This window comes from Humulus lupulus, chromosome 5 (assembly GCF_963169125.1).
Source record: "Humulus lupulus chromosome 5, drHumLupu1.1, whole genome shotgun sequence".
Classification (NCBI taxonomy): domain Eukaryota; kingdom Viridiplantae; phylum Streptophyta; class Magnoliopsida; order Rosales; family Cannabaceae; genus Humulus; species Humulus lupulus.
This window is the reverse complement of record NC_084797.1, coordinates 111,640,881-111,659,157: the sequence shown is the minus strand read 5'-3', so window position 1 is coordinate 111,659,157 and position 18,277 is coordinate 111,640,881.

The following is an 18,277-nucleotide window of genomic DNA, read 5'->3' as shown; positions in this document are numbered from 1 at the left end:
CAGCAGACTTGCCAGGGTTGCCACTACAGCGGGAGATTGATTTTGTTATAGAGTTGGCACCGAGGGTGGAGCCAGTATCTAGGACACCCTACAGAATGGCTCCGGCGGAGTTGAAGGAGTTCAAGATTCAGTTGCAGGAGTTACTAGATTTGGGGTTCATCAAACCAAGTTTCTCGCCATGGGGTGCACCGGTTATGTTTGTCAAGAAGAAGGATGGATCTCTTAGGATGTGTATTGACTACAGGGAGCTGAATAAGTTGACCATTAAGAACAAGTATCCACTGCCTAGGATTGAAAATTTATTTGACCAGTTACAGGGAAGAACAGTGTTTTCTAAGATTGATCTCCGATCAGGTTACCATCAACTAAGGATTAAAGAGGAGGACATACCAAAGACCGCTTCCCGCACGAGGTATGGACACTATGAATTCCTGGTTATGTCCTTTGGATTAACCAATGCCCCAGCAACTTTTATGGACATGATGAATATGGTTTTCAAGGACTATTTAGACAAGTTCGAGATTGTGTTCATCGATGACATTCTGGTGTATTCACAGTCAGAGACAGAGCACGAGCAGCATTTGTTATATTTTTAAATATAATGATTGATTAAATAAGTGTTACAATAGATGACTATTTAATCTAGTGGGGGAATGTTATATTATTTTATAATATAATGTTTTAGATTAAATAAATGTGACATAGAGTGTCACATATTGTAACATATAATAGAGAGTTACATTATTTGGATATATGTGAAATATCCAAACATGTAACATATTTGGTGTTACAAATTCATCACAAATTTGTAACTCCTAAATATCACCCATTATTGTGTAGATTTGTTGTTACACAATATTGAGATGAATTTCTTAAAGCCACATGAGAAATGGCTGATAGAGATGTGATTTTAACTCCCATATTGTGTATGGAAGTTACAAAATCAAGTGGGAATAAATTGGAACGTTTTGGAAAAAAACTGAAAAATGTGTTGTTGAAATTGACTGAGGGCCGCGGTGCCTGGAACTAGCGCCGCGGCCCTAAAGGCTGACAGCTTCTATAATTTCAGTTTTTTTTATCCAACTTTGAACGATTCCAACAGCTTAGTAACTCCCAATTCTCTATTTTAATTCCATAAAGCACCCAATTAATCATTGGTAACAGCCATGGGGGTTGGTGGAATTTGAAATTCAAAGGATGTCTCTAAACTCTATAAATAGGAGCCTAATGCTCACTTGTAAGACACACCATTTCTATCCACTAGAGCACTTGGCTAGAAACATCTTGAGGCTTGATTATTCCAGAAAGCATTTCCAAAATCTGAGAGAGATCCCTTAGTGCTTGAGTTAGGGGGAAATAAGCTTTTGGACAAAGGTTTCAAACCTTGTTCAAGTTGGTGATCCCCAATCCTCTTCACTTAGGTTGTGTAAGTGAGAGTTTGTTTGTGGTTTATGTTCTTCCTTTTATTCTATTGTTCTTCTTCTTATTCTCTTGTTTTATTTACTTGTATATTTTGTTTAAGAGTTGTAATCTCTTCATTTGGTCCAAACACTTTATTTTATTTGTAACTTTTGTTTTGAGTTGTACTTTACTATTCTCTTCTTCTTCATCATCTTCTTCATTTCCTTTGTTTTATTTGTATTTTCAGTTATAGAGTTGTAACACTTTATTTAATCAATCTTGTCCATTGTAATATTTTGCATAGAGTTGTAACATTATCTTACCATTTCCATTGAGGCAATATTATTTTTCCTAACAGCATTTATGTTTGGTATTACAGCGATTAAGGGAGCACAAGTTATATGCTAAGTTCAACTAGTGCTAGTTTTGGTTACTGGAAGTTACATTTCTAGGGCATATCATTAGTAAGGAGGGGATCCTAGTTGACCCAAGTAAGATAGAGGCAGTGAAAGATTGGCCTAGACCGAGCAATGTACCTGAAGTGAGGAGTTTTTTGGGATTGGCAGGGTATTATCGGCGATTTGTTGAGGGGTTCTCCAGGATAGCTATGCCATTGATAGAATTGACAAAGAAGAAGACAAGGTATGTTTGGACAGACAGATGTGAGAACAGTTTCAAGGAGTTGAAGCGGCGCCAGTATTGAGTTTGCCGACAGATAATGAGAAGTTTGTGGTTTATTGCGATGCTTCCAAACAGGGTTTAGGGTGTGTGCTGATGCAAGCTGGTAGAGTGATAGCCTATGCATCAAGACAATTAAAGGAGTATGAGCATAGATATCCCATGCATGATCTGGAATTGGCAGCGGTGGTATTCGCACTTAAGATTTGGATACATTATCTGTATGGTGAGAAGTGCGAGATATACACCGACCGCAAGAGTTTGAAGTATTTATTTACTCAGAAGGATCTTAATATGTGCCAGAGATGGTGGCTGGAGTTGGTTAAGGATTATGATTGTGATATCCTATACCATCCTGGGAAGGCTAATGTAGTGGGAGATGCATTGAGTCGGAAAGGCCCAGGACAGTTGTTCAGTTCGAGATAGATATCTGATAAGCTAGCTGAGGAGATGACTAGAGCGGGTATAGAGTTGTTGGTTGGCCGGTTATCCAACATCACTCTTCAGTCTACACTCCTTGAGAGGATCAAGGAGGCGCAGGGGAAGGATTCCCAGTTGAGAGGTCATAGAGAGAACGTCTTAGTTGGAGCGGCTAAGGACTTTTCTATCTCGGAGATGGGGTTACTGAAGTACAAGGGTTGGATCTGTGTTCCGATGGATTCTGGTATCCGGCGGGAGATCTTAGATGAATCACATACCACTCCCTATTCCTTACATCCAGGTACGACAAAGATGTACCAAGATTTGAGAGTGTTGTATTGATGGTCAGGCATGAAAAGGGATGTGGTGGATTATATGGCCAAGTGCTTAACTTGTCAATAGGTCAAGGTTGAACATCAGAGGCCAGCAGGGTTGTTGCAGCCTCTTGTGATTCCAGAATGGAAGTGGGAATATATTGCCATGCACTTCGTGGTTGGTTTACCGAGAACCGTGGGACAGCATGACTCAGTATGGGTGATTGTGGATAGGTATACCAAGTTCACCCACTTTTTACCTGTCAGGACGACTTATACTATGGAGCAATATGCTGAGTTATATGTGAAGGAAATTGTTAAACTTCATGGGGCTCCGAGGTCGATAGTATCCGACAGGGACCCCACCTTCCTCCAAGTTTTGGGAGAGTCTGCAGAAGGCTATGGGCATACGGTTACAGTTTAGTACTGCTTATTATCCTCAGACAGATGGACAATCTGAGAGGATGATTCAGATACTGGACGACATGTTATGAGCTTGTGTGCTAGATTTTGGAGGATCTTGGAACAAGTATCTCCCTCTGATTGAGTTCTCGTACAATAACAGTTATCAAGCGACTATCGGAATGGCTTCGTAAGAGATGCTTTATGGGAGGAAGTGCAGATCACGTATCCATTGGGATGAGACAGGTGAGAGGAGTTATTTGGGTCCTGAGATGGTTCAGAGGACCAATGAAGTGATTGAGAAGATTAGAGTGTGAATGCTTGCCTCTCAGAGTCTCCAGAAGAGTTACTCGGATTTGAGATGCAAAAGCGTAGAGTTTCAGGTCGGTGACCATGTGTTTCTTAGGGTTTCACCTTTGAGGGAAGTGAAACGGTTTGGTGTTCGGGGCAAGCTGAGCCCTAGGTTTGTTGGCCCCTTCAAGATTTTGGAGCGGGTTGGGGAGGTAGCTTACAGGTTGGCGATGCCTCCAGCCTTATCAGGGATTCATAATGTTTTTCACGTATCCATGCTCCGGAAGTATGTATCAGATTTGACGCACGTTCTGAGTTATGAGAATTTGGAGCTGGACCAGGATTTGTCTTATGAGGAGAACCCGGTTCAGATTCTTGACCGGAAGGATAGAGCCCTGCGGAGCAAGACCATCGCCTTAGTGAAAGTGCTGTGGAGGAACAACAAGGTTGAGGAGGCGACATGGGAAATTGAATCAGAGATGCGAGAGCGATATCCCGAGTTGTTCAAGTAATTTCGAGGATGAAATTTCTGTAAGGAGGGGATAGTTGTAACGACCCAATTTCGTTAATAAGGCTTAGGGCCTAGATTAGCATGCCTGGAGGGCAATAAGTGATTTATTGTTATAATATGTGAATTCGTGTGAATATGTGCGTAGTGATGCATGATTAGGTGGATTAAATATGCATGTGGGCCCTGTTTGGTTATTAGGGGCATGTTTGTAATTTTAGCCCGTTGAGGGCATAGATGTGATAAATGTGATAATTGTGATATACTTGTGATATATTTGTGTTGCACGAACCGAGACAGTCTTAGGGAGTTGTTAACCAGAAAGTCACGATGGGGTTGAAAATTCGACTCGGGATGAGTCGAGGGGTATTTTGGGTATTGGATGTTTTATGGGGTTATCGGGTTATGGAAATAAATATTTGGATATATATATATATATGTGAGGTTAGAATGTTTAGGAGGGAATATTGGGGAAATTTACTATTTTTCCCTCGGGGACGTTTTTGGCACCCCGAGTCTTTGAGGTAACCTTATAGACTTAAGTTAAATAAAACAAAATAAAGGAAACCCTTAGAATTCTCTAAATCGACCCTATCTCTCTCTTGAAGTTTTCTCTCCCTTGGAAGCTTGGAGAACTCTTGGTGAAATATAATCAAAGACTAAGAAGTTGACCTGGGATTTTGGGAGCTAGAGGCTTGGAGCTTAAGGAACTAATCCAGGGATTTAACTCAGCTCAAGGTAAGCTTTAATCTTAGTAAATTGTACTGAATAGTAACTGGTATTTTCAGAGTTTGCATGTGAGTAAAGTGGTGAATTGCTCTTGATTGTTTGGGTGAATAACAGCTGGTATTTTGGGGTTAGTTTTTGTTGGGTTTTGCTGCTAGGATTACTCTAGAAATGTTGTGATGATTCAGTGGGATTGTTGGGTTGATTTTGGGGTTAATTAGATTGGTTTTCGTGGCAAAAATGGAGGATTTTTCTGGGTTCGAAGGGTCAGGTCGTGGCATTGTTCTTGCTAAGTCATGGCCCTCTGAAGCAGTTTGGATGCCAGGAAGAGGGGCGGGCCGCGACATGCCCTAGCTTGGGCCGCGACATGCCCTAGCTTGGGCCACGGCACGCCTGCCCTGTTTTGGGGTTGCTCTCTAGTTGGGAGCGGGCCGCGGCATGGCCTCATGGGGTCGCGGCTCTTAGTGCATTTTTGGGTTTTTAAGAGGTTTTAAGCATGGGAATTCAAAAGTTAAGGCTCGGGATGGATTTTATCACCTGGATTGATAGAATTTAAGGTCCCGGAGACTAGAATTATGACCCAAAGTAATTTAATGGATTAGAACTTGATGGACGAATATTATTGGTGCGTTGTGACTAGGGTTTCAGCGAGGCTCAGACTAGGAGATTGTGCTCAGGACATCGGTGCTTGGAAAGCTCAGGACACAGGTAAGAAAACTGTTGTACCTGTAGAGCTTATGTTGCAGGGCCCGACCCTATATGATTGTGTTGCAGGGGACGGCCCTATATGATTGTGTTGTAGGGCACGGCCCTATATGATTGTGTTGCAGGGCGTAGCCCTCTGATTGAGTTTATTCATGGTTAAGTTTATGTTTAATTATGCTATGTGTGCATATATGTGAATGAACGGTGAGGGCCGAGAATGGCGAAGGTCGGGAACAGCGAAGGCCAGGAACGACAAAGGCCGAGAGCAGCAGGGTCGAGGATGTCAAGGGACCAGGAGCAACGTTTAGCATGCGGAGTGCGAGTTTCCAGGGCGAGACCCTATAGGATACCTGGGATATCCTCACGGTGTGGACCGCAAAACCAGGGCCTGGTAAAGCGCCTGGGACGGCATGGCCGTATGTGGTTAGCCTGATGATGGCTTGTTTATGTGTTAAGTATTTGATATGCATATGTTATCTGCTTGTAAGGGTTTTCTTGATGGGCTTCGGCTCACGGGTGCTCTGTGGTGCAGGTAAGGGCAAGGGGAAAGCTGACCAACCATGAGTACGGAGAGCGTGAAGCGGCACGTACATGTTTGGCCTGCCTAGCTGCCACGACCAGGGGTGTTTTTGGGAGATGAATGTACTAAACCTGAATTTTGTCGTTTAGCCGACTCGAATTATATTTTTGAGTTGTAAATATTTCTAAACAGTATTTCAGGATCCCAAATGTTATGCGCTTTATGATTTTCAGTAAATGGAATTATTTTCAAAGTTTATGACTCTGTTTATTATTTAATTACACTTTTGTCTTAAAACCTCGATTAGCGAGTTAAATGCACGTTTTAAACTCACTTAGTGACGGCTCTAAGGAAGTAGAGCATTACACTTACGGTGAGCTCATGCAATACTGCACTGAGCAGGAGAAGAATGAGGCTCCTGTCGTACCTACCAAGCAGCTGCCAGTCTCTGAGCCAGAGACTGTCAAGCCACCCACCGAGCCAGTCATCATTGCTCCTGAAGAGGATGTCTTTCCATCCAACCCAAGTTCTTCAACTGTGGCTCCAACTCCTGCGGACCAGTCCAGCAATCTCCTAGCCAAAACTCTTGTTGTTGATCCCAAGCAACACATCCCTGACTCTTGAAAACTCTATCTGTCTTCTTTTTTTATATATATAGTCTATGTCTGAACAAAAGTGACTAAGCTGAGCAGTCTTTATTCTCGCACACTTATTTTCCTTTTGTTGAAACATCAGTTGAGCCGAGCAGCTTTTCATCTCGAGCGCCTTTTGACACATGTCTATATGATATTTTTATTTGGGTATGTATCTGTTCGTACTTTATTTTTCATTACTACTCAATGTATACTATTTTTTTGGAGCTATGCAGCTCTGTTTGGAGTTGTGCAGCTCTTTCTTTATATCAGAACTAATCAATTTTTTCGAACGAGTTGTAAACAATATTGTTCAACCCTATCTACAGAAATTGTTTTATGGCTCTTTTTGTTGCCTGGTATACCGAGCAACGCACAAGCACTTTAACATTAATAAAAATTAACACTTCTAAGTCCTTTTGATTACGCACTTTTTTTTTCTCTTCTTGTCCATGTATGACTATGGTGCGCCCCAAAGGACCGAGCGGGATTCATAACTCTTGGGTTATCCTCTTGGTCACTTGCTAATTGACCAGAGTTGTTCGTAATAACATGTTCGGGCCCACTTGGGTTTGCCAAAACCTGCAAAGGTTTCATACACTGCCGACATTTCGTGATGTAATTCAATATTTAGCAAGATAATCATTGTAAAAATAAAGGCTTGTAAAAATGGACAAAACGTGTCTTATTGACTAAAGATTAACCATACAAGCTACGTTGCTACAAAGTAGCTTACATTCACAAACATTAATTATTACAATAAATGGGCAAATTGTGCCTGTGCATAATTAATAAAACTAACTTTGGCTGGTCGGTGGTAAGGGCAATCGTGCCTGTATCGGCCAATCAACGATCACTTAAAAATCAATCTTATTGGTAGTACTTCCTTAGGTGTTCCTCATTCCAATAACAGGGATCAGGTACTAGTTGGAGATCTTGGTTGTACCGTGCTAGCTTGTATATGTCAGGTGGTACTATCTCTGTAACCTGGTAAGAGCCTTCCCAGCTGGGGCCTAGTACTCCTGCTAAAGCATCTCGAGTTTCTGGGAATATTCTTCGTAAGACTAGGTCTCCCATGTCAAATTTTTGTTCCTTAAATCTAGAATTGAAGTACCGGACAACTTTTTGCTGATGGGTGGCCAGGCGTATGTTGGACTTTTCCCGTCTTTCTTCAATTAGGTCCAAGGATTCAGTTAACACCTGGTGATTACCATCCTGGTCGTATGTCATGCACCTGTGAGACAGTAGAGTCACCTCTACAGGCAGCATCGCTTCATACCCGTATGTAAGTGCAAAGGGGGTATGTCCAATAGCTCTTCTCTCGATAGTCCTATAGGACCATAGTACTTCAGGTAGTTTCTCAGGCCAGTTTCGCTTAGCCTCTTCTAAACGCTTCTTCAGAGTGTCTTTGAGAATCTTGTTAACTACTTCTACCTGTCCATTTGCTTGTGGGTGTGAGACTGCTAAGAAGCTTTTTGTGATGTCGTGTCTAGTGCAGAAATTAGTAAATAATTGGCTGTCAAATTGCGTGCCATTGTCAGACACTATTTTATGGGGTAGACCAAACCTACAAATTATATTATTTACCACAAAGTCCAATACTTTCTTGGAAGTGATTGTTGCCAGCGGCTTGGCCTCCGTCCATTTGGTAAAGTAATCCACTGCTACTACCGCTTACTGTACTCCCCCATTTCCTTTTGGCAACTGAAAAATAAGGTCGATCCCCCAAATGGAAAAGGGCCATGGACTTTGCATCTGTGTTAGTTCATTTGGGGCTGCTCGGGGGATTTTTGCAAATCTCTGACACTTGTCACATTTTCGAACATGCGATATGGAGTCCTCATTCATAGTTGGCCAGAAGTAGCCTTGCCTTAGAATTTTCTTAGATAGACTCTGCCCCCCAGCATGATTCCCACAGAAACCCTCATGTACCTCTTCAAGAAGTTGTCCTGATTCTGTTTGGTTGACGCACCTAAGCAATGACATGGAAAATCCTCTTCTATACATGACCTCGTCCAGGATGAGGTATCGAGCAGCTTTCCTTATCAATTTTCTAAACTCATTACGACTATTAGGCAGGATTCCGTGCTCTAGATAAGCTGCAATTGGGGTCATCCAGGTCGGAGTGTTTTTTATTAGAAGGACTGGTTCTGGTAGATTGATACTAGGTCGGTCCAGATATTCAATGGGGACCAAATTGGCTTTGTCCACCACGACACTATTGGCCAGCCTCGCCAGTGCATCTGCCATGGCATTTTGTTCTCTAGGTATCTGATGAATGGTGTATATCTTAATCTAAGCAAGCAAATATTTTATTTTACTAAGATAGGCCATCATTTTCTCTCCCCGAGCAATGTATTCTCCGAGGACGTGGTTGACAACTAGCTGCGAGTCGTTATATATCTCCAAGGATTTAGCTTTCACTTCTTTAGCTAATCTTAGGCCCACAATTAGTGCTTCGTATTCTACTTCATTAGTAGATGCCTCAAATCCAAAATGAAGTGCACAATGGATGCATTGCCTTTCGGGGGTGATTAGAGTGATACTGGCTCCAGACAACTGGTCGGTAAACGAGCCATCTACGTGTAGTTTCCAGGCTTGTTCTTTTTCAGAATCAATAGTGCTAGATTCTAGGTGTTCGACATTCTACGCAGCATTCGTGCTGCATGGTAGCTCAAACTCGGATGACTGCTCGACTATGACTCTGTCTGGTTCTGGTACTCCAGTACACTCAACTACAAAATCTGCAAGAGCCTGGTTTTTAATTACTATTCGGGGTTGGTATGTAATCTCGTACTGCCCGAGCTCTATAGGCCATTTGAGCAACCGACTAGAGGTGTCTGGCTTTTGCAAGACTTGGCACAATGGTTGGTCGATAAGAACCTTGATGGGATGTGCTTGGTAGTATGGGCGAAGTTTTCTGGACGACGGGAGCAGGCAGTAAGTTAATTTTTCAATTAGAGGATACCGGCTCTCGACTTCGACTAGCCTCTTACTAACATAGTAGACTAGATGTTGGATCTTGTTTTCTTCTCTAACCATGACTGCACTGACAATGTGTTGAGTTACTACTAGGTATATGCATAGTTCTTCACCCTCCAGAGGTTTTGAAAGGATCGGGGGTTGTGTCGGCTGCTGCTTTAGAGATCAAAAAGCTTGTTCGCACTCTTCAATCCACTCAAATTTCTTTGTGCCTCTGAGGATATTAAAAAACGGAATACACCTATCAGTTGATTTAGACACAAATCTGTTGAGTACTGCTATGCATCCTGTTAGGCTCTACACATCTTTGATCTTGGCTGATGAGGGCATATCCAGCATTGCTTTTATCTTTTTGGGGTTTGCTTCTATTCCCTTAGAGTTCACCATGAACCCCAAAAAATTTCCCAACCCCACACCAAAGGAGCATTTTAGGGGGTTTAATCTCATTCTATATTGCCTTAGGATATTGAAACACTCCTCCAAGTCCTCAATGTGCCCCTCAGCCTGTTTGGATTTTACCAACATATCGTCCACGTAAACATCCATGTTATTTCCTATTTGGTCCTTGAACATACGGTTTACCAGCTGCTGATATGTGGTTCCAGCATTTTTCAGGCCAACAACATTACTCTATAGCAGTACAACCCCACATCCGTGCGAAAACTTGTATGCTCCTGGTCGGGTGGATGCATGCTTATTTGGTTGTACCCCGAGTAGGCGTCCATGAAGGTTAAAATTTCGTGGTCAGCTATAGCATCCACCAATTGGTCAATTCTTGGAAGTGGGAAGCATTCCTTGGGGCATGCTATTCAAATCTATAAAATCTATGCATACCCTCCACTTGTTGTTAGGCTTTGGTACCAATACGGGATTGGAAACCCATACGGGATAAAAGGCTTCCCTGATAAAGTTGTTACTTCGGAGCTTCTCCACTTCCTCCTTTAATGCTTTTGTTGTACGGGCTTGAAGTGTTCTGTTTTAATGTTGAAGGCATGGCTTATAATGGTTGAGCAGATCCCCACCATGTCATCATGTGACCAGGTGAATACATCCTAGTTGTCCCATAGGAACTAGATCAAAGTAGATCTTATGTTCCCAAACAGCCTTTTCCCTACCTTGACAATCTTGGTCGGGTAATTTGGGTCATGTGGGACCTCTTCTAATTCTTCGACTAGACCCACCCCTGTATCAGTATCCCCAAAATGAGGGTCTATGTCATCTCCCCCGCTTTGGGCTGCATCCTATTTCTGGTGACTAGGCCCTGCAGACTGGGCGATACAAACTACCTTACCTGCCTTTTTGACTAATGAATTATAACATTCTCTGGCCACCAGTTGGTTCCCCTTAAGACATCCTACACCTACTCGGGTTGGGAATTTAAGTAATAAGTGGAAAAACAGGTGACTGCTCGAAGGTCATACAGGGTCAGTCGGCCTATCATGGCATTGTACGGAGAGGGAATGTCAATTACAACAAACAAAGCTATTACCGTGTTGCTTTTAGGTGTCGTCCCTACTGTTAAGGGCAACCTTATGCTTCCTGTTGGGGCCATATCGTTCCCAGTAACCCATACAGCAGCTGCTTGTATGGTTCCAAGTCTCTAATGCTTAAATTCATCCTCTCTAGGGTATTCTTGAATATAATGTTTGCAGACGAACCGTGATCAATCATCGTCCGAGCCACGATCATGTTGGCGATTTTCACCTCTACCACCAAAGGGTCATTATGTCGATGATGTACATGACTTGTGTCTTCCTCACTGAATGTGATAGGTTCACATTAGTATCGAGATTGTTTGGGAGTACGGTCCTGGACAACCAGTGCATCTTCCTCTCGCTCGTGTCTTAGGGAACAGTCGTATCTTTCTCGGGCCATGTCGCTGTTACCGGCCAAATGTGGTCCTCCACAGATCATATCTAGCCAACCAGCAACTGGTGGTGGTAGGAGTGGTTGATTGCGTTGATACTATTGGGGAGGCTGTTACTGAGGAGGTTGTTGAAGTTGTGGGTCGGTGGTCGGTCGTACATACCTCTTCAGATGAGCAGTATTCTTCCGAATGAGGAATTCTATTTCCTCCTTTAGGTGATTGCACTCATTAGTTTCATGACCGTAGTCATTGTGAAATCGACAAAATTTATTCATATCCCGTCTACTAGCGTCTTTCCTTAATGGTGGTGGTCTCCTATAAGGTACTACTGTTTGGGTGGCATTGAAAACATCTACTCAGGACTCCATTAGGATAGTGTAAGTAGTAAATTTGGGCACATATTCTCACGGTTTTGGCTGCTTGGTGGTCTTAGGCTTCTTATTATCATTCTGGTTACTATTACCCCTAGCTCTGTTACCACGCTTGCCATTCTTTCCCCTATTTTTACTTCCTTCTGCAGGGTTAGTGGTGTTCCCAGCACTTGTTTTCTCCTGCTCAGAAGTTGCTTGGGTAGGATTATCCACCTTCCATTCAGCTTCCTCTAGCTTGATAAATTCTTCTACCCTATCAAGGAATTCTTGAGTGGTGTGCGCTGACTTCCTCTTCAAGCTACTCCAGAATAGACTTTTTACATTGACTCCCAAATTGATGGCTATCAACTTACCATCATCACTAAGGGACTTCACTCTGGTGGCCTCTTGCATGAAACGCTGAATGTAGTCTTTTAAAGGCTCGATATCCCTTTGTTTTATGTCAACCAAATCATTTGGCTCGGCTGGAAGGGGCATTGCCAAGGAGAACTGAGAATAAAATATGCAAACAAAATTGTCCCATGACATGATTGATCCTGGATGTAGCTTGAAAAACCATTGTTGGGTGGTTTTTGACAGGGTGACCAGGAAGATCATGCACCTAGCATCATCCCGAACCCCCTGAAGGTCAGTTTACAACTCAAAGCTGCGTATGTGGGATACTGGGTCTTCCCGCCCAGTATACATTTTCTGTGTTGGCATCTTGAATTTAACAGGTATGGGCAGCTGATTAATGCGTTCCGAAAATGGGGAACCTCTCTGCCTTTCTATTTCAATATCTGTTAATTTGGGGGCTATCAAGTCCCTCACTAATTGGGTCAACAGGTCCAATTGGGCTTGGATGTTAGGGTCTGCAGCTACCCGAGGCTATGCTGCATTGTGGACCTCATCCATTCTCGGGTCCCGAACAGGCTCAGGTGGAGCTACATTTTTTGAGTCCCGATTTTCCTTGCTACGATTAAGAGCATCTCAAAGGTCTTCTCCTCCCATAGGACCCATTCGATTGAAAACATAGTTTGGCCAAGGCCTACCCCCGACATTTTGACTATCTGCTCTTCCTGATATTGGAGGTACTCCCTAGAACCCTCCACCTTGGGGTGGTTGGTTGTTAGGGATTTCCTTGTGGGACAAACGGTCCTTCAGGCTGGTTACCCCCTGACCTTGGTTATTATGTTGGCAAACTTGGCTAGCTGCCTCATCTTGATCATACCCATCAGCATAATGGGGTCTGAATGCACTACTAACTTCTGGCTCCTCCCTTCTGAATCTTGGTCGGTACTCTTGTTGTTGTATGTACCGACCAGGTTGTTGATGGTAGTTCTGGAGTTGACTGCTCCTATTCTGTGCTGGCATTCGGTGGTGGCCATCCCGACCCACAACATCCAAATTTCTTTCTCGGCCACTTCCTTGAGATCTTGGCCGAAAATTCCATGCTCGGTCCTGCCCCATGTAATGCCCAGGAAGGACCTCTTCATCAACTGGCAGGGGATGCCTATTATTATTGGCTTGGGCCCCCAGACTAGATTGATGACTCCTAGTCGAACCATGATTTCCTTGCTGGGACCGAGTTTCTAGTTCATGCATGACACCTTCACCTAAACCAAAGACATGAGGACGTTGCTGGTTATGGGCAGTAATTCCAGATGTATTCCCCACACCTTGGGTTTGCTGCTATTTTATGTAATTGCGAATAGATTCAGCAGCCTCCCTTGTCTGGCGTTCCATATCCTCTTGTTGGGCATGTATCTCCCGTGCATGTCGGTCCATCCACTCTTGAAAATCCCTGCACTGCTTCTCGAACGCCTCGTTAATTGCCTGCTGGGCAGTGGCCCGCCCTTCGTTCATAGTAGCAAGCTGATCCTGCATTTTTCCCATGGCCTCTCTCATTTGTTAGATCTCGGGATCGAACCCTTCAATATCTACATGGGGCTTATGCCGTCCGGGACCCCCAGCCCTTGGTCCTTGCTGGTTGGTACCCCTTGCATCACCTCCACCTGAAGTTCCTCCATGGGTGATTCCAGTAGAAGCGGCAGCTCTGCACCCTGGTGCAACGGGCCCAGCAGTTTGTCCCACAACACTAGATGGGTTTCTGGGCGGTAAGTTTCCTTATTGCCCATTCAAATTGCTCATTGAAGGTACTTAATGAGAGGTTTCAACTGCGGGTTCTGGAGGTTCTTGGCTTGACCTTCGGGTTGAGACCACCATCCATGTAATAACAAAAATCTAATGTGATTGTCTTGAGTTCAACTCTCAACGAAAGCACCAAAATGTTGACTGGTTTTTTGGTCAACTAACGCGGAGTTAAAATAATTAATTAGAGAGCTTTCATTCAAACAATCAATGAACCATAAATAAGCCAAGAACCTAATAACTATGTGCAATGAATGATAAAAGACACCAGAAATTATAGAGGTTCGGCCCCAAGAAATGGCAATGACCTACTTCCTCTTTAATTTGTATTAATCTTTAAGGTTTACACAAGATGACCAGTAAAAACAGGTACGATTCTAAGTGTAAAAACAATATAGAATGGCATAAATCACTTCTAAGTGTTCCTAACAGGTTGGTCGGTATATTTCTGGTGCTGGTCGGTAGGCTAAAAATCTCCTCATTTCCACAGTGGTGGGAGATTTGTATTTATACTGTCCCCAACGCCTAGGAAGTTGTGCCTGCACCGCAACTGCTGCAAAATATCTCTTCCTTTTCGCGGGTAGGTTCAGTCCTATTCTTCAGGAGTTTGATCGAGTTTTCAGGTGAACTGTTAGGCGTGAGGAGGATGTAACTGACTTCATCCGACCAGGTATGCCGAGTTTCCTGGACAGCATACCGAGCAGCCTCTTTTCTGGTAAGCATACTCACAGCTGCTTTCCTGGTGAGCATACCGAGCAGTGATTGTTATTCTTTTGGCAAATGTGCTCTCTCCAACTTGTTTGACTATTGGATGCCTATGCCAGGTGTCAAGAATATGATGCCACGTGTCCAACCTTCATGTCGTGCCAGTTGTGTATATTTTAGGGATAACAAAAATAACCTGATATCAAATCATAAAAGTCTTAATTAATTTTTTAAAAAGTAACTTGGTAGGTAAAACAACTGACATGTCACTCAGCTATTTGTTATTTTTGCATAATAAAATAACTTGGTACCTATAATTAATATTCTTTAAACATGACGACTCTTAAAGTATTTTGAGAAAAGTAACCCAGTAGTGCAAAATGTAATATGTCACTCAATTCTTTACCTTTATTACTAAATAAAGTAACATGGCACCTCCAATTAAAATTTATCAAAACATGACGAGTCTTAATTGATTTTGAAAAAAATAACCTCATAGTGAAAAATGTAACATGTCACTCGATTCCTTGACCTTTTTGCTGAATAAAGTAACCTAATACCTGTAATTAACATTGACCAAAACAATGGTGAGTCTTGATTGATTTTGAAAAAAGTTTTTGTTTGTGTTTTCACCATAGGACATGTGGCATTCATTGGAGGAGTAATTAAGCTCCTCAAGTGCTAGTGAGGTTTCATACTGTGATCTGGCCCTATTTCCCAGCATATCCCTTCAAGGTCGTCACTAACCATCCCTTGCAGCAAGTCCTTCAGAAACCGAAGTCATCCAGGAGACTCCTTAAATGGGCGGTCGAACTGAGCAGTTCGACATCACGTATCACCCAAAGACTGCCATCAAGGGATAGGCACTGGTAGATTTCATCGCCGAGTGCATGGGAAACCATGAGAGACTTGGGGATGCCTTGGTGGCTGGGCCTACATGGAAGTTGTACGTAGACAAGTCTTGCAATGAAAACAGAGCCAGAGCATGCCTGATCTTGGTATCCCCTGAAGGACATGGGGTTTAGAGTGCCCTAAGGTTTGGAAGCCTCCAACAATGAGGCTGAGTACGAAGCACTTATCACTGGGCTCCGAGTATCCCTAGAGCTCAAGGTCGCGGGCGTCGAGATCTTCAACGACTCCCAGCTCGTAGTCAACCAGATACTCAGAGAGTACTATGCTCGAGGGACAAAGATGGTTGCTTACCTAGCAAAAGCATAAGAAATGCTACACAGCTTCAAGAAATTTACCATACAACAAGGACCACGAGAACAAAATTATAATGATGATGCACTGGCTAAGCTTACTACCACCAAGGGCGCTGAGTTAATCAATGTAGTCCCTATTGACTACTTGGCCGCTCCGAGCATCTCAGCCCTTGAGGAGGTAGAAGCAGTCCAGTCCCAGGATGGCTGGATGGAGCCCATTGTGAAGTATCTTGTCTCTGAGGAGTTACCGCAGCAACAGTGGTAGAGGGTGTAGTAGCTGAATGACTTGCTTGAACATCCTGAGTGGTAGCAGGAGCAATGAAAAATGTGGCAGATCAGATGTTGAAATTTGTTGTTGAATAGGTGAGTTACAAGCTGTAGAAGGAGGGACGACAGAAATAGAACTAGGATAATCTGAAATATTAGTTTGAGTAATGACAAAAGGATCCATTAATACAGCAGTGTCATTCAATTTTTTAAATGGAAAAATAGTTTCATGAAAAACAACATTTCTTGAAACAAAAAATTGTTTTGTATTAATGCCATAAAGTTTATAACCCTTTACACTAGGGGAGTATCCTAGAAAAATGCAAGTTCTAGCACGGGACTAAAACTTTGTTCTATGTGCAGCAAATGTAGAAGCAAAAGCAAGAAAGCCAAATGAACGAAAAAAAAATTGATAGTCAGGTGCTTCATTATATAATAATGATAAGGAGAAGAATTATGTAAGTTAGGAGTAGGTTTTCTATTGATAAAATAGGTGGCAATTAATGTAACGCCCTAAACTCCAGGGACCGTTACGGTGTGCATTTAAAACAATGCTAAATTCGCTAACCGAGTCATTTGGCCATAATAGTGTAACTAAGTATGATTAGCGGTTTAGGGTTACAAATTTTGGTTAAGATATAACGTTTCACTAAAATGTTTAACATATACATTGGGATCCCAAAATATAATTTAAAGGTTAATTACAAGAAAATATTTACAGCAAGCTGACCTAAGCGGCAAAATAGGGTTTAACCCTAGTTCCTCTTTCAACCTTTGGCTGTGGCAGTCGAGCAGCTGCATATGTACACATTGTCACCTAAGCTCTCCAACTCAAGGGTGGTCCAGCTTTCTTTTTCCTTTACCTGCACCACATAGCACTCGTGAGCCGAAGCCCAGCAAGAAAACTCAATATGCTCATGAATATTAATAACATGTTACAAAATCATAATGTGCATGCCTAGCAATGATAGCCATACTTAAGCATGCAAATAGGTTCAAATAATGATGGGGAATCCATGATGAGGAATCCTGCCCTCCTGAATGGATGACTATCAAGTCAATCCTAATCAGATGAGTGATTTAACACTTGAGGTTCCATTAACCATAACGAATGACTGACGAGCAAATCACTACGGGGCTCAACACCCACAGCCATGTGACGACGTAGTCACCTGGGCCTTCTGGCCCTAGCTCTAATCAGATGAGTGACTGATGAGTAAGTCGCTGACTTAAACCAGATGAGTGATTGGTGGGTAGTCACTAACTTAAACATATGAGTGACTGATGGGTAGTCACTATCTTAAACAGACGAGTGACTAATGGGTAGTCACTAACTTAAACAGATGAGTGACTGATGGGTAGTCACTACAAGCTCAGCACCCATAGCCATGTGACAAAGCAGTCACCTGGGCCTTCTGGCCCTGGCTCTAAGTGGCTAGCCATAGGCTAGACAAGCGCTTTTAGTTTTCATCGAACTTGAGGTCGGTCTGGCATTAATGCTCACGATGAGCCATTCAATGCAGTTGTCGATTAGATCTAATCTTTGTCGGCTTGCGTTAAACACGCTAAGACCGTTCTTGACTTATTAGTCAATACCATGTGACCAGTGCTCAGAACTACTGCTGAACTTGACTAGTGAGTCACAGCTTCACAGTTAATACTGACACCATTGCCAATTCTAACTAATTAGTTAGTGCCACGCACAAGTAAGCAATGCTACCAGGCATATATCATATGTCAAATATCCAAAAGTAGGGCATTCAGCATGCTTACTCAACAATTGCTAGCATAATTAGGATCATGCACAAACAAAGAGACTCAAGCTTTGATCAATCTCATATTCAACATTCATGGCATGCCCTAATCACATGTTTCTCGTGCATCACATACTGGGTGCAGTTTTCTTACCTCTGGTTCGAGCGAGAAACAATAATTGAACGACCCTTGAGAGCGATCAATCCTTTGATCCCTTAACGGCCACCTAGTCATAAAAAAATATGGGATTCCATCAATAAAAGGTTCCTGGACCAAGACCTAGCCTCCGGGACATCAAATCCTACTAAACTGGGTAGTAGGAACGATTCCGAGGCCTAAGGTTTGGATTCCCACGATGAAAACACACTTCTGGCCAAAAATTCCACTAAGGGCTTCGG